We start from the raw sequence: 16,585 nt of genomic DNA, 5'->3' as shown, positions 1-16,585 counted from the left end.
GTTCTGGGATTCTCCATGAACCAGGGTGAAGGGAGAACGGTGAGAGAAGCTGAGAGACTATCAACCGCTTCCAAACTGAACCCACAACAGCTGTAAGATTTTTTACTTAAATGATATGCCCAATAGCTCATTTTCAATTAATTACATGAAAAGTAATTAAGTAAAAGAAAATCAGCGTTGATGTACTGTAAGACGCTCAACATAATTTCTGACTTTTGAAAAAATGTTACCTAACGTGAATGTTTTAGTAACTGTTTCACAATTGTGGGGGGTTGGAGATTTATCTGCTCTCGACATTTCAGTAGAGTGTTTAAATAATCAAGGCTCAGGTCTGATTCCATGATGCAGGGCTGCCGGTGGGAGTAGTATTTGACTGGAGAAGCTTCAGGGAAATGAGATTTCCCATCTATTAAAGTTAATAATTTCTCAAAAGTGCACTACTTATTGAGAAACGCCATGCTCTCCTGGTAGTGGCAGTCAGCTCTGTAGTTTATATTTTTTTACTCCAGGATTCAAACTGGATGGAAAGTGGTTTAAAAAAACATAGCTGTACGTTTGATGGAACATGTTTTGAAGGATTTGTAACTGAAGTAAACATAGAGTATGAATCCGCCTCTTTGAAATATGCTCTTCAAAATAGTTGCAAATAAATTTTCTGTCAACATCACGATGACCGTTGACTTGGGAAGTTACTGATGGTGGGGTGGTTGGGGGATGGTTAACCACCAATAAACATGGTCACTTGTTGCATTTTAATGTTTTTTTTGGCCACTGCTGACTTTTCTGCTCTGTTTTGAAAACAATGAATTGAGGGTTGGGTGCAGTAAAATGGCAGCCAGCTGCTCTCAGGAACATTGGCCCATTTGTGTGCCTGGTGACAGGATATGTGGCCGAGGACTGAGGACTACAACTCCTCCCAGCATGCTTGGGGGTTCCAGCGCAAAGCGTGGTAGGGAGACAGGTCCCAGCATTCTTTTGACAGTGGCAGGGATTGGGCTGTGCGTTGGTGTGATGGTGTGAGGCGAAAACCCAACCATGGGACGTGGGGTGGTGCGAAAACAAGCAGACAGGAGGAACACAGAGCTTCAAATAATCTTTGCGGCTCTCAGAGATGACAGAGGTCTGGGTTGCTGAGGTCATGGGATCTGCCTTGGTTTTGTCTGCCATTTAATGTGCAGTTTGTGGTGTGCACAACCACAGTTTGTCTGTTAACTCGTGTTTTTTTAAATTCATTCAGGAGATGTGGGCATCGCTGGCTAGGCCAGCATTTATTACCCATCCTTAATTGCCCTTGAGAAGGTGGTGCTGAGTTGTCTTCTTGAACCACTGCAGTCCCTGTGGTATAGCTACACCCACAGTGCTGTTGGGGAGGGTGTTCCAGGATTTTGACCCAGCAACAGTGAAGGAACAGTGATATATTTCCAAGTCAAGATGATGAGTGGCTTGGAGGGGATCTTGCAGGGGGTGATGTTCCCATGTGTTTGCTGCCCTTTTCTTTCCCTGTGGTAGCAGTTGTGGGTTTGGAAGGTGCTGTTTAAAAAGTTCCTGCAGTGCATCTTGTAAATGGCACACACTCTCACCACTGTGTGTCAGTGGTGGAGGGAGTGAGTGTTTGTGGATATGGTGCCAATCAAGAGGGCTGCTTTGTCCTGGATGGTGTCGAGCTTCTTGAGTGTTGTGGGAGCTGCACTCATCCAGGCAAGTGGGGAGTATTCTATCACACTCCTGACTTGTGCCTTATCGATGGTGGACAGGCTTTGGGAAACCAGGGGGTGAGTTACTCACTGCAGGATTCCTAGCCTCTGACCTGCTTTTGGAGCCACAGTATTTATATGGCTAGTCCAGTTCAGTTTCTGGCCAATGGTAACCCCAGGATGTTGATAGCAGGAAATTCAGCAAAGGTAATGCCATTGAATATCAAAGGGCAATGGTTGGATTCTCTCTTATTGAAGATGGTCATTACCTGGCATTGGTCTGGTGTGACTGTTACTTGCCATTTGTCAGCCCAAGCCTGGAGATTGCCCAGGTCTTGCTGCATTTGGACTTCAGTATCTGAGGAGTCACGAATGGTGCTGAACATTGTGCAATCGTCAGTGAACATCCCCACTTCTGACCTTAGGATGGGTTGTTTAAACTGGGAGCCAATGTAGGCGAGTGAGCACAGGGTGAACAGAACTTGGTGTGAGTTAGGACATGGGCAGCAGAATTTGGGACATGCTCAAGTTTACCAGGCAAATTACAAGAAGATAAAAAGAATCAAAAAATAGGGCAGATTGAAACTGACAAAAAAGGCAATGGAAAACAACTCAGGGAAGTATTAAAATAAAGAACTTGCATTTCTATAGTACCTGTCATGGTCTCAGGATATCCCAATGTGCTTCATAACCAATGAACTACTTTTGGATTGTTGTCACTTGTTGCAACGTAAGAAACCTGGCAGCTAAACTGGACACAGCAAGGTCCTTCTAACAGCAATGTGATAGTCTGTAAGTGTTAGGTGATAGGTATTTGCCAGGCCATCAGGAGATCTCCCCTGATTTTCTTCAAATAGTGGTGTGTAATCTTTTATGCTACCTTGAGAAGGCAGATGGGGATCATCCACAAGGTGGCACTTCCAACAATGCAGCAGCCCCTAGGTACTGCACTGGGCGAGTCGGCCTGCGGAGTGGGCCTGGAATCTCCCAAACCACTGGCTCAGAGACTAGAGTGATACCAGTGACCAATGGCTGGCACTTGAGAGTGACCAGCCTCATTTCAGGAATTGGTTTGGGGTGTGGGCCAACTGCTTTAACAGAGATTGATCCCTGAGCCCAAGATACAGCCAGTAGGCTGGTACCAACCAATTTCCAGGCTAATGTCTGGTGCAACAGCACAGGACAGTTACTACTACACATTGAAGTGCCCAGATGGTTCCCCTTTCAGATCAGTCACTGGAGGTGAAGCAAAGTGTTGCTTTCTTTGTGTTAAAATCAATAGAAATGCAGATTGATTCCTGGAAAGGGCGACTGAAATGCAACATCAGTCTTACACCCAGAAAGAAAATTGAAAATTCTGCCCATTTGGGGCAGAAATTTGGGGTCATCTGATCTCATCTCTGTGACTCTAGAGGAAACAGAATCACAGAACTTTAACGGCACTGAAGGAGGCCATTCGGCCCATTGTGTCTGCACCAGTTCTCCAAATGAGCATTATGACCTAGTGCCATTGTCCTGCCTTTTCCCCGTACTCTTACACATTGTTTCTATTCAAATAATCACCTAATGCCCTCTTGAATGCTTCGATTGAGCCTGCCTCCACCACACTTCCTGGCAGTGCATTCCAGACACGAACCACTCATTGTGTGAAAAAGTTTTTTCTCACATCACATTTCTTTCTTTTGCAAATCACTTTAAATCTGTGCCCCTTTGTTCTTGATCCTTTTACAATTGGGAACAGCTTCTCCCTATCTACTCTGTCCAGCCCCCTCATGGCTCTGACCAAGTCCATGTTTTTACAAGTTCATCATTTTTTTTTAACTTTGTACTCACCAGACAAACTAATTGAACGACTACTTACGCAAGGATTTCCATTGATCTCTCACTGAAGTAATTGGGGAGAGCCTTTTACAGACTGTCTACCTAAACCACAAAGGCACTGGTAAACTTGCCTGTTGTGCAGTGCCACCCTATGGATGAAGTTTAGCATTTAAACAATTTTTGGATTTGTAACAGTCCAAGATTTAGGATATTAGGGGGTGTTAGATTGATATTATATGATATCCCTGTTTGTGGTCTCTAATAGATGTACAGCTACGTGAGGAAAAGCATTAGAAAATCAAAGAGGGTCCAAAGAACAGCATGAGCTGCATAATCACACAGCTTTTATTTAATAATCCTCATGCTTTATCTGAAGTTATACCTACCCAGTTTCTGATATCAGTAGACAAGGCGTAAGCTGTGGATGACCTGTACCCAAGTTGGCACCAAAGCCACTACCTGGCAGTTGCTGGGAGGTCAGAGGCTGTGACAAGTCTAGAATAGTGGGGAAATCCAATGGGATTCCTGCTTTTTTTAAAACTTATTTGTTCATGGAATTGGGCTTCGCTGGCTGGGTCAGCATTTATTGCCCATCCCTAATTGCCCTTGAGAAGGTGGTGGTGAGTTGCTTTCATGAACTGCGGGTACACCCAGAGCGCTGTTAGGGAGGGTGTTCCAGGATTTTGACCCAGCAACAATGAAGGGGCAGCGATATAATTCCAGGTCAGGATGACTTAGAAGGGAAATTGCAGCTGGTGGTGTTCCCATGCATCTGCTTTTCTTGTCCTTCTAGATGGTAGTGGTTGTGTGTTTGGAGTGAGGTGCTGCTGTGCATCTTGTATGTGGTACACACTACTGCATGGTGGAGGGAGTGAATGTTTAAGGTGGTGATGGGGTGACAATCAAACAGGCTGCTTTGTCCTGGATGGTGTTGAGTTTCTTGAGTGATGTTTGCTACCCACTGGTCCCTGATGAAAGGAGGGATGTTAGCAATTGTTGACACATGCAAACTGGGAGGCTGATACCTGTGGATGGAGGCTCGGTCCATCTTCATTAGCATACGCCAGGCAGCAATTATCCCTGAACAGGCTGTGGGCTGATGAAATATCAGTGACCTGTGGGTCCCTGTCACAGCAAGGGTGTGTGTGTGTGTGTGTGTGTGTGTGTGTGTGTGGGGGGGGGGGGGTGGTGGGGCGGGGTGGGGAGGGGGGTTGGGGGGAGGTTGGGTGGATTACAATAATGGAGATGGTGTGGATGCTGGGGCTGCAGCAGTCCATGGCCAATTACCCCAGCTCTGTCTGGCCCCAATAAATGTTTAATACTCTTCTCAGCCCTCTCCTTGCCAGTCAGGTTTTAGTAGGTTTCTGCAGTGCCACTCCACCAATTGCTTTTAAAATGGTACCAGGCTGCTGTGTGCATCATTGGTTTCCAATTGGCTTAGATTAATGAGCTTCCACTGATTCAGGTGGACATCTGGGCACTCAGTGGAAGGCCCAAGTTGAAATGGTGGCAGGGTGAGAATGAGGCAGTAGGTCAACCACTATAATTTTCTAGAAACAAGAAACATGATAATTAATTATCAGCATGGATTTCAAAAGGGAATACCTTGCTTGAACAACCTTATTGAATTTTGCAATGTGGTGACAGGGAGAATAGACAATGATAATGCAGTAGATGTAATTTATCTGAATTTTCAAAAAGTCTTTAATTAGGTGCCCCATAACAGGCTACTGAATAAGGTCAGAGAATGTGGAATCAGGGGACAAATGACAGAATGGATTGCTAGCTGGCTTCAAGACAGAGAGTAGAGAATGGGGGTAAAGGGCCGTTATTCAGAGTGGCAGAAGATGGGAAGTGGTGTTCCACAAGGGTCAGTGCTAGGGCCACAGCTGTTCACAATTTACATTAACAATTTGGACCTTGGAATCACAAATATAATTTCTAAGTTTGTGATGGCACTAAACTGGGGAGGATAGTCAATACTGAGGGGGACCGTTACAAACTACAGGAAGACAATATACAAAGTATTCAGAATCATGAGGGGTTTGGACTGAGCAAAGGGAAAAACTGTTCCCATCGGTGGAAGGATCGAGAACCAGAGAGCACAGATTTAAGGTAATTGGCAAAAGAAGCAAAGGCGACATGATGAGAAACTTTTTCATGCAGCGAGTGGTTAAGATCTGGAATGCAGTGCCTGAGAGTGTGGTGGAGGCAGGTTCAATCGAGGCATTCAAGAGGCAGTTAGATTATTATCTGAAAAGGAAGAATGCGCAGGATTACGGGAAGAAAGCAGGGATTGGCACCAGGTGAATTGCTCATTTGGAGAGCCAGTGCAGACATGATGGGCCAAATGGCCTGCTTCTGTGCTGTAACCATTCTGTGATTAATGAATGTGCAGAATCGGCAAATAATTGGCAAATTAAGTTCAACACAGATAAATGTGAGATAGTACATTTTAGAAGGAAGAATAGGTAAATCACTTATTACTTGGGAGGTACAAGCCTGGGTGGGGTACAGGAACAAAGAGATCTTGGAATACAAACACATCAATCATCAAAAATTGTGCCACAGATTAACATGAGGAAAAGCAAGCCAAGCAGTAGGCTTTATTTCTAGAGGGATAGAATTGAAAAGTAGGGAAGTTATGCTAAACAGGTATTGAACCTTGGTTAAACTATATGCATGCAGTACTGTGTGCTGCTCCAACTACCCCGCTCTAAAAGGATATAGGGGCATTGGAGAGGGTGCAGAACAAACTTTACAAGGATGATATCAGAAAGATGTGGGTATAGATATCAGGAAAGGATTGACAGACTTTCTCTTTTCTCTTGACGATAGAAGGCTGTGGGGTGACCTGATAGAGCTCTTTAAAATTATGAAAAGCTTTGATAGAGTGAATACATCCTCTTGTGGGCAAAAGCGTAATTAGAGGCCATCGATATAAGATAGTTAAGCAAGAAACCCAATAGGGAATTTAGAAGAAACTTCTTTACCCCAACAGTGGTGAGAATGAGGAACTTGCTACCACAGAAAGTGATTGAAGTGAATATTATAGACATATTTAAAGGGAAACTTGAGTAAAATACCAGGGAGAAGGAAATAGAGGGTTATGATGGTGGATTTATGAGGGAAGATGGCAGGAGGCTTGAGTGGAACATAAACACCGCATGCCCAGGATTTTATGGTCCCCGCCATGCTGTGTCACCCCCGGCGGATGCAGCAAGCCATTTAAATTTACATTCAGTTCGGGGGGACTGCAATATCCCGCCACACAGAGCCGTAAAATCCTGGCCCATGGACTGGTTTGACTGTATGGCCTGATTCTATGCCGGACATCCTGAGCAATCCGGCGTAATCCTAATTTTAACTCTGATGCCAAACCTGCAACTTTGTAGCAAAGGGTTCAAATGAAGGTTCTTGCTAAGGCTTCCAAATTGTCTCTCTTCCCAGCTCTGGATTCAGGCTGACTGGTCTCGCTCTCCTTTGGCACCTTGGCAATGCAGCTTGTCATCATTTGTTGCTAAGAGAGGGTATTTCACCACAGAGAACAGAATACCAGATTCCAATCCTATTCTACCCTGATGTCTGTACACATACACTTTCCAATAAAGAGTCACTAGGTAGCACTGACAAACAGAAATGTTGGCAGTTGTATGTTGCCTCTCTAAATCAAAGGCACTGAATCCAATTGCATTGGCCCAACTAACACCAGTTACCTTGGCACAGAGTGCGGATTAAATCTGCCACCTTGTATTCTGTGCCCATTCACCTTTCAAGGTCCAATGACAGTACACAGGGTTCAGGTTCTGGGCCCACACACCCTCCAGGAAGCATGTTTTTTTTAATTCATTCACGAGATGTGGGCTTCGCTGGCTGGGCCAGCATTTATTGCCCATCCCTAGTTGCCCCTGAGAAGGCGACGATGAGCTGCCTTCTTGAACCGCTGTGGTCCATGTGGTGTAGGTACACCCACAGTGCAGTTAGGAAGGGAGTTCCAGGATTTTGACCCAGCGACAGTGAAGGTATGACGATATATTTCCAAGTCATGATGGTAGTGACTTGGAAGGGAACTTCCAAATGGTGGTGTTCCCATTTGCCCTTGTCCTTCTAGGTGGTAATGGTTGTGGGTTTGGAAGGTGCTGTCGAAGGAGCCTTGGTGAATTCCTGCAGTGCACCTTGTAGATGGTACATACTGCTGCTACTGTGTCTCAGTGCTGGAGGGAGTGAATGTTTGTGGATGTGGTGCCAATCTAGCACGCTGCTTTGCCCTGGACAGTGTCAAGCTTCTTGAGTGTTGTGGGAGCTGCACTCATCCAGGCAAGTGAAGAGTATTCCATCACAATCCTGTCTTGTGCCTTGTAGATGGTGGACAAGTTTTGGGGAGTCAGGAGGTGAGTTACTCGTCACAGGTTTCCTACCCTCTGACCTGCTCTTGTAGCCACAGTATTTATATGGCTAGTCCAGTTCAGTTTCTGGTCAATGGTAACCCCCAGGATGTTGAGAGTGGGGGATTCAGTGATGGTAATGCCATTGGTCATCAAGGGGCGATGGATAGATTCTCTCTTGTTGGAGATAGTCATTCCCTGGCACTTATGAGGCACGAATGTTACTTGCCACTTGTCAGCCCAGGCCTGGATATTGTCCAGGCCTTGCTGCATTTGGACATGGACTGCTTCAGTATCTGAGGAGTCACAAATAGTGCTGAACATTGTGCAATCATCAGCGAACATCCCCACTTCTGACCTTATGATGGAAGGAAAGTTATTGATGAACAAGCTGAAGATTGTTGGGTCAAGGACACTACCCTGAGGAACTCCTGCTGTGATGTGCTGGAACTGAGATGACTGACCCACAACAACCACAACTATTGCCGGAATATTGTCAGGGCCCATAGCCTTTTCAGTATCCAGTGCCTTCAGCCGTTTCTTGATATCACGCGGAGTGAATTGAATTGGCTGAAGATTGGCATCTGTGATGCTGGGGACCTCCGGGGGAGGCCAAGATGGATAATCTGCTCGGCACTTCTGGCTGAAGACTGGCGCAAAAGCTTCAGCCTTATCTTTTGCACTGCTGTTCTGGGCTCTCCCATCATTGATGATGGGGATATTTGTGGAGCTTCCTCCTCTCCACCATTCATGACTGGATGTAGCAGGACTGCAGAGCTTAGATCTGATCCGTTGGTTGTGGAATTGCTTAGCTCTGTCTATTACTTTCTGCTTATGCTGTTTGGCACACAAGTTGTCCTTATAGCTTCACCTAGTTGGTATCTTATTTTTAGGTATTCCTGGTGCTGCTCCTGACATGCCCTCCTGCACTTTTCATTGAACCAGGGTTGATCCCTTGGCTTGATGGAAATGGTAGAGTGGAGGATATGCCGGGCCATGAGGTTGTGGATTGTGTTCGGGTACAATTCTGCTGCTGCTGAAGGCTCACAGCGCCTCATGGATGCCCAGTCTTGAGTTACTAGTTCTGTTCAAAATTACCCCATTTAGCACGGTGGTATTGACACACAATGCGATGGAGGGTATTCTCAATGTGAAGACGGAACTTGGTCTCCACAACAACTGTGCGGTGGTCACTCCTACCGATACTGTCATAGACAGATGCATCTGCAGCAGCCAGGTTGGTGAGGATGAGGTCAAGTATGTTTTTCCCTCTTGTTGGTTCCCTCACCACCTGCCACAGACCCAGTCTAGCAGCTATTTCATTTAGGACTCAGCCAGCTCGGTCTGTGGTGATGCTATCGAGCCTCTCTTGGTGATGGATATTGAAGTCCCCCAGCCAGAGTACATTCTGCGCCCCTGCCATCCTCAGTGCTTCCTCCAAGTGGTGTTCAATATGAAGGAGCACTGATTCATCAGCTGAGTCGGGTGTGTGGGGGTGGGGGGGGGGTGGTGGTGGTGGTGGTACGTGGTGATCAGCAGGAGGTTTCCTTGCCCATGTTTGACCTGATGTCATGAGAGTTCAGGGGGTCTGGAGTCGATGTTGAGGACTCCCAGGGCAACTCCCTCCCAGCTGTATACCACTCTGCCGCCACCACCTGCTCTGGGTTTGTCCTGCTGGTGGGACAGGACATACCCAGGGATGGTGATGGTGGTGTCGGGGACATTATCTGTAAGATATGATTCCATGAGGATGACTATGTCAGGCTATTGCTTGACCAGTCTGTGAGACAGCTCTCCCCATTTTGACACAAGCCCCCAAATGTTAGCAAGGATGATTTTGCAGGGTCGACAGGGCTGAATTTGCCGTTGTCTCTTCTGTTGCCTAATTCCATCCAGTTTCATTCTTTATTGACTTTCTAGTGGTTTTATACAACTGAGTGGCTTGCTAGGCCATTTAAGAGTCAGCCACATTGTTGTGGGTTTTGGGTCACATGTAGGCCAGACAGGATAAGGATGGCAGATTTTCTTCCCTAAAGGGTGCTAGTGAACCAGATCGGTTTTTACAACAATCGATGATAGTTCCTGGCCACCATTGCTGAGACTAGTTTTATATTCTAGATTTACTAATTGAATTTAAATTCCATCAGCTGCTGCGGTGGGATTTGAACACATGTCCCCAAGCTTGGGTTTCTGGATTATTAATCCAATGACATTACCACTATTCCAGCATCTCCCCAAAGATGATCATTATATCCACTAACTCTGTGTGTTATATGTAGAGACAATGGGGTAAAATACAAACAGGCTCAGGAATCGTCATGCGGATTAACCCATGTCCGAAGCTTCCAACACCAACTTCATGTTTTCTGTTAGTTAACATGATTGAAGCATGGGCCTGAATTTTTTGGATGGTGGGGTCTCCCTTCCCGCCATCCGAAGAGTCGGCAAACAACATATCCCCGCCGAATCCGAGCATCCCAAATGAGCGTTAAGTGGCTGCAGGCAGGACTTCCGCCCCTCACTCAGGAGGAAGTCCCGCCTTAGATAGCTGCTGGCCAATCAGATTGTCCGGCAGCTCTCCAGTTCCTGCAGTGACGAGGGCTGCAGTGGACGGAAGAGGAAGCGCACCAACATGCCTGAGCCTAAGTGCCAAAAGTGAAGGCCTGGGTAAACTTAAGGGATCTCAGGACATGGAGGCCTGAGCGGGGGCAGTGGAGGTGATCAGGGTATCAGGGAAAAGGCTTGGTGGGTTGGGACGGAGGTCCGGGGTGTGGGGGTGCTCACAGTCAAAAGGGGACTTCTGATGGAGGCACCCTCCCCCGAACCACTCCCTGCCTGAGATCTAGGCCCGTTCTTTTATGGGCTTCCCCTGCACCAGGTAAATCCTCCCACCCGCCTAAAAATTGAGGCCGGGCGAGAAGCAGCTCCTAAGTGGCCAGTGTAAAATCACAGCACGGCTGGGATGGGTAGGGAACCCCTGCACCCCCACCCCCCCCACTCCAAAAACCCGCCGGCGAGGGATCCTGAAATTCTGGCCATGCATCCAGTGCTAATCACACTTTTGAATGATTCAAAATCATGAGAGGCTAGCACCAGTTCAAGTTAGGCTGTACTATTTAAAATTAGCCCGTACCTCACTATGGCAGGAGCTTGTGCTGGAAGTCAATGATCCTGACCTGGGCAACACTCAATAATGGCACAACATGGAAGAAAGCAGGCTCCACATTACAGCATGTGATTAGGGAGGCAAATGGAGTATTGGCCTTTATTGCACGGGGGATAGAGTACCAAAGGAGGTCAGTCTTGCTACAACCATATGGGGCATTGATGAGACCACACCTAGAGTACTGTGTACAGTTTTGGACTCCTCATTTAAACTTGCATTGGAGGCAGGTCAGAGAAAGTTTATTCGGTTGATTCCTGGGATGAAGGAGTTGTCTCCTGAGGGAAGGTTAAGCAGGTTGGGCCTATTTGCATTAGAGTTTAGAAGAATGAGAGGCAATCTGATTGAAACATATAAAATTCTGAGGGGGTTGGACAGGTCAGATGCTGGAAGGAGGTTTCCCCTTGTTGGGGGAATCTAGAACTAGGGGCCACAGTTTAAAAATAAGGGGTTTACCATTTAAGCTGGAGATGAGGAGGAGTTTCTTCTCTTGGAGGATTGTTGGCCGTTGGAACTCTCTTCACAGAGAGCAGTGGAGGCTGGGTCATTGAATATATTCAAGGTTGAGTTAGACAGATTCTTTATCAACAAGGGAGTCAAGTTTTATGGGGAGCATGTAGGAAATTGGAGTTAAGGTCACAATTAGATCAGCCATGATCTTATTGAATGGTGGAGCAGGCTCGAGGGACTAAATGACCTACCCCTGTTCCTAATTCTAATGTTCTCATCCGATAATGTCTTTTGACTTACAAACTGCAGATGATGTAGGCATGTGCCTCTTACTCCTCCTACCTTTCTACTCCATCATACTCTTGTGCCTTTCTCCTTTCAGATATCCTAACAGTGTAGCCTGGTCAGGCACTGGTGAAGGAGCAACAGGTGAAAGACCAAAAAACGACTGATGATGAAGAACCACTGTCCCTCACTCTCACGCTCACAGCCATCAAATCAGATATTGGCTCGGCACACATTAGAGGATAACTTAAAGCTGGGGTCTGCATGTGGTGAGACACTAGGCTACCAGGACAGGGGGCAAGTGTAGTGCAAGTACCAGCTTGCTGGACGGTGTGGTTATCCACGTATTCTGCTGCAGGGAACTCAGATGAGCACTTCACTGACTGCTGAAAAAGGCTGATGGGGATGCACAATAAGATCTTTGATGCTTTGGAAAGTCTACCAGAAAGTCTGCGGCCAATGTCAAGGAGCAGGGAGGAGCCCAGCATCACATTTGTAAAAGGCTTTAATCAGGTCTTGGGCACCATCCTTTCCAGTATGGATGGCATGGCCCACTCCATTACAACACTTATGAACCCGACCTCTGACAGCTGATGTCCCAGTTCCCATTGCTGAGATGGAAGCACAAATGTCTGTCATACAAAGTCAGCTTGCTGCCATGGAAGCTCAGACTACTGTCGTCAAGGCGGCAATGTTCAAAGGGGCTTACAGGATGTCACAGCAGTCCAGCAATCTGTCCTCTAACAGGTTACTGGGATTTTTGAGGGGCTGCCCTGGGGAGTGGCAGTGGCTTCCATGGAACACAAACCTGCTATCCCCACTCAGATTGATAACATTCACCCTTCCACCAGCGCCCTTGCTGTTGCCAGCCAGCCAGCCCAGACTGTTGCTTCCCGTGGTGAGATGGTTCAATGTGAAGCCAGGCCTTCCAGTGCCAGAGGGGGTCGAGGTCTTGCTGCACAACCATCTGCAACCTTTCTCCCTGAAAGCTAGCAGCTTCCCCACAGCCATCCTGCAACAAATGGAGTAGCATTCATTGGAACACCAAGCCAGGGAAAGGCAGATGGAAGACAGGCACTAAGGGAATGCACAAGAGTGATTAGTTGACATTTACATGCATTGTGGAATGATTTCATTTATATATTTAGTTTGGAATGTTTACTTTGGATTAGCTTTAATTTTTGTATTGTGGCCAGGTGGATACTGTGATGGTCAGTAACAGAGGGAAGGTAAGGTGTAGGACAGTTAGCGAATGGGCAGTTGGGGTTGTGGTTACCAGTATCACAGATAAGTTGCTCATGAACAGCCTGGGCAGAAAGAATCTGTATAAATTGCTGCTTCCTCTTCCTTCCCCTCCTCATGTTGCTCAGCTGCTTGCTGTATGGCTGGTGGAAAGGGTTTTGCCCTCATGATGATGAAATTGAGCAGCATATGGCAGACCACCATGAATCCTGACCCTCACTCTGCCCAGTAATGAGGGCTCCAGGCAGCCCAATTATTCTTTCAGCACTTCAATGGTCTACTCGATCACGTTTCATGCAGCAGCATGGCTTTCTTTGTATGTCTGCTTTGCAGTCGTGCATGGATTGTGCACAGGGGTCATCAGCGATGTGGTCAGTGGACAGCCTTTGTTGCTCAGTAGCCACCCTTAGGCTTGTTATGGTGGCTCAAGAGTAGATAACAAAGTGACTGCTGCATCATCAATTAAGGCATCATCAGATCTGCCAGAGTAATGGGCATTGACCTCCATGATTTGCTGCATAAGACTGCACACCAGCTGGACATTGAGAGAATGTAATCCATTTTGATTGCAGTGCATCTCAGAATTGACATCTGGCACTCACAAGGCAATGTGCATGCAGTCAGTACTATCCTGTACCATGGGAAGCCTACTCTCCTAGCAAGGCTGTGTGTTCACTCCATTTGCTCAGGCAAGGGAATGAAATTAGGTTAGTTCTCTTTGAATAGAGAGCATCGGTGGACCTGCCTTATGTAACAGTGGCAGCAAACTGTGCGATGTTGCAAGTATCTCCAGCTCCAGCCTGGAAGGAGTCCAAAGGTCCATTGTAGTCACCTACACAGCCTGTGCCAATGTGGTCGTTGCTTCGTTCTGAGGTTGCACTTGTGAGTGCAGCACATTTTGGTGAAGATGTCTTTACTGAAATTCAGACATCTCACATGGTATGCCTCGCTGAGATTCAGGTAGAGAATTGCCCCCTGAATACCCTAGGCTGGTATGGCCCCCTGCTGGGAACCTTTCACCCTCTCCTCCTCCTCTCTCTTCTAGCAGTTTGTCCTGCTCTATGCTGCCTCTGTCCAATTTTCCAGTCTTGCTGGGGAATGGCTGCTACTGCACCCTCATCTAGCAGCTACTGGCTTATGCAGTAGCCTTGAAATTGGGACTAGCCCCTTTAATTCCTCCCTCATCACTCCCTGTAAACTTAAACAATTTTAAAGAACCCTGTAAAGCACCAGGTACTTGTTGAATTGTAGCACAGCCAGTAGAAATCAATTAACAACTAACCCTTTAAATAATGCTGACACAGGATCCTTCTGCTGTTGAATGCATGTTCATTTGTCCATGATTAAGAGATGGTGTTGCGCTCTAAAATGGCAGCACTAGGATCAAATCGATGTCATGCCCTGCCTACTTCTGGCAGATGCTCCCTCTGCATGTGCTAACATCCTCACCAATAAGGCGTCTGGTGCAACTTTCACTAGGAATGTGCACTTATGCTGTGGAAGCCATTTTGAATCTCTAAGGCCACTTGTAACACCCAGACATTGGGCCCTACATATCTAAATTTTGCACTGATTACATCTGTAAAGCTTCGTATTTGTGCAGTGTTACTATTCCTGTATAACTCAGGCTGTGTTATATAAAGGGTTAGTATATCCATGTAACTCAGGGGATTTTATATGTATAGTTGCATGTATGCAACTCCTGTTGAGTGACATTCTTCCCTGGGAGGGATGCGTCCCAAGATTAATCTTGTGGTTACTTTGTGATGTTATAAATGATCAGAGTGTCTCCTCACTTCCACCAAACTAGTTCCCTTTCTTTGATTCGCCAACCCCTCGCAGATCCATTACCTGTGTCAGCTCTCTGCTATCTCCTGGCTGACCATGGTTGGTTTCAGAGTCTGTGCAGTAAATTTCAGTCATCTGTTGGACAATGATGGACCCAGCACTGACCCAGTAACCTTCAATTCTTCCATCTGCTCAATAGGTTGTCACTTGCGGTTCCATCATTTTCCAACTTTTAACCTTCCAAACTGGATTTTTAAATCCCATCGGAGAGGAGACAAGTAAATTAGACAAAACAGTAGAGAAATTCAAACTTAAAACAGTTTTAATAAATAAAACTGATATAAAAGACAATATACTCTGGAGGATGGAAATCCAAAATATAAACAGAAGATGCTCAGAGTAACAGATGATGTTTGACCTGCTGAGTATTTCCAGCATTTGCTGTTTAAAAATGAAAACTGATATATTATTACCCACAATTTTATTACTATTCTTGATCAGAAATATGTATTTGCTGAATTTTGGAAGTCTTGCACAACTTTATTTTATGTTAACAGGTGCAGCTTGCATTTGATTTGTTAAATAAAGCAAAGTAAAACTGTGAGTAAATACCACATGGAACAACTAGGCTATAAAAATAGATCTCTTCATATTGAAGTTACATCATGGCTTTTCAACAAGGGAAAGCAGTAAAACTCTTCCCCAGCATGTGAGGAATTTGCTGGGAATTGTAATCATAGGATGGTCACGACTCAGAAGGAGGCCATTCAGCCCCTTATGTCCAAGCCAGCTCTCTGCAAGAGCATCTTGCCTTATCCCACTCTACTCACCTTTACTCCATGGCCCTGCAAATCATTTTTTGAGGGATAATTACCCAATTCCCTTTTGAAATCCATGATTGAACCTGCACTTACCACCTTCTCAGGCAGTGCATTCCAGATCCTAACCACTCGCTGCGTAAAATGGTTTATCCTCATATCGCCATTGCATTTTTGCTACTCACCTTTAAATCGGTGCCCTCTGGCTCTGGACTTGTCCACCAAAGGGAACAGTTTCTCCTTTCCACTCTATCCAGACCCATCATATTTTTGAATGCCTCTATGAAAATTATTTCTTTAATGAGAACAGCCCCAGCTTCTCCATTCTAATGTCATTGGGCTTGAGATCCAAAGGCCCAGGCTAATGCTCTGGCAGCTGGTAGAATTAGAATTCAATCAATAAATCTGGAATTGAAAAAGCTTGTCTCAGTAATAGTGACCATGAAACCATTGTCAATTGTCATAAAAACCCGTCTGGTTCACTAATGTCCTTTAGGGAGGGGAAACCTGCCATCCTTACTTGGTCCGGCCTACATGTGATTCCAGACCCACAGCAATGTGGTTGACTCTTAAATGCCCTCTGAAATGGCCTAGCAAGCCACTCAGCTGTATCAAAATTGTTACAGAAAAATCAGTAAGGAATGAAACCAGGCGGAGCACCCAGCATCAACTTAGACACCGGAAATGATAACGGCAAACCCAGCCCTGTTGGTCCTTACTAACATTTGGAGAAGAGTGCCAGAATTGGAAGAGCTGTCCCAAAGACTAGTCAAGCAACAGCCTGACATGGTCATACTCACGGAATCATACCTCATAGACAATGTCCCAGATATCATCCTCGCCATACCTGGGTACATGGGTATGTCCTGTCCCACCGGCAGGACAGACCCAGTAGCGGTGGTGGCACAGTGGTATACAGTTGGGAGGGATTCCTGGGAA

This window comes from Carcharodon carcharias, chromosome 10 (assembly GCF_017639515.1).
Source record: "Carcharodon carcharias isolate sCarCar2 chromosome 10, sCarCar2.pri, whole genome shotgun sequence".
NCBI classification, from domain to species: Eukaryota; Metazoa; Chordata; class Chondrichthyes; order Lamniformes; family Lamnidae; genus Carcharodon; species Carcharodon carcharias.
The sequence above is the reverse complement of the archived record's forward strand: the minus strand, read 5'-3'. Positions refer to the sequence as shown.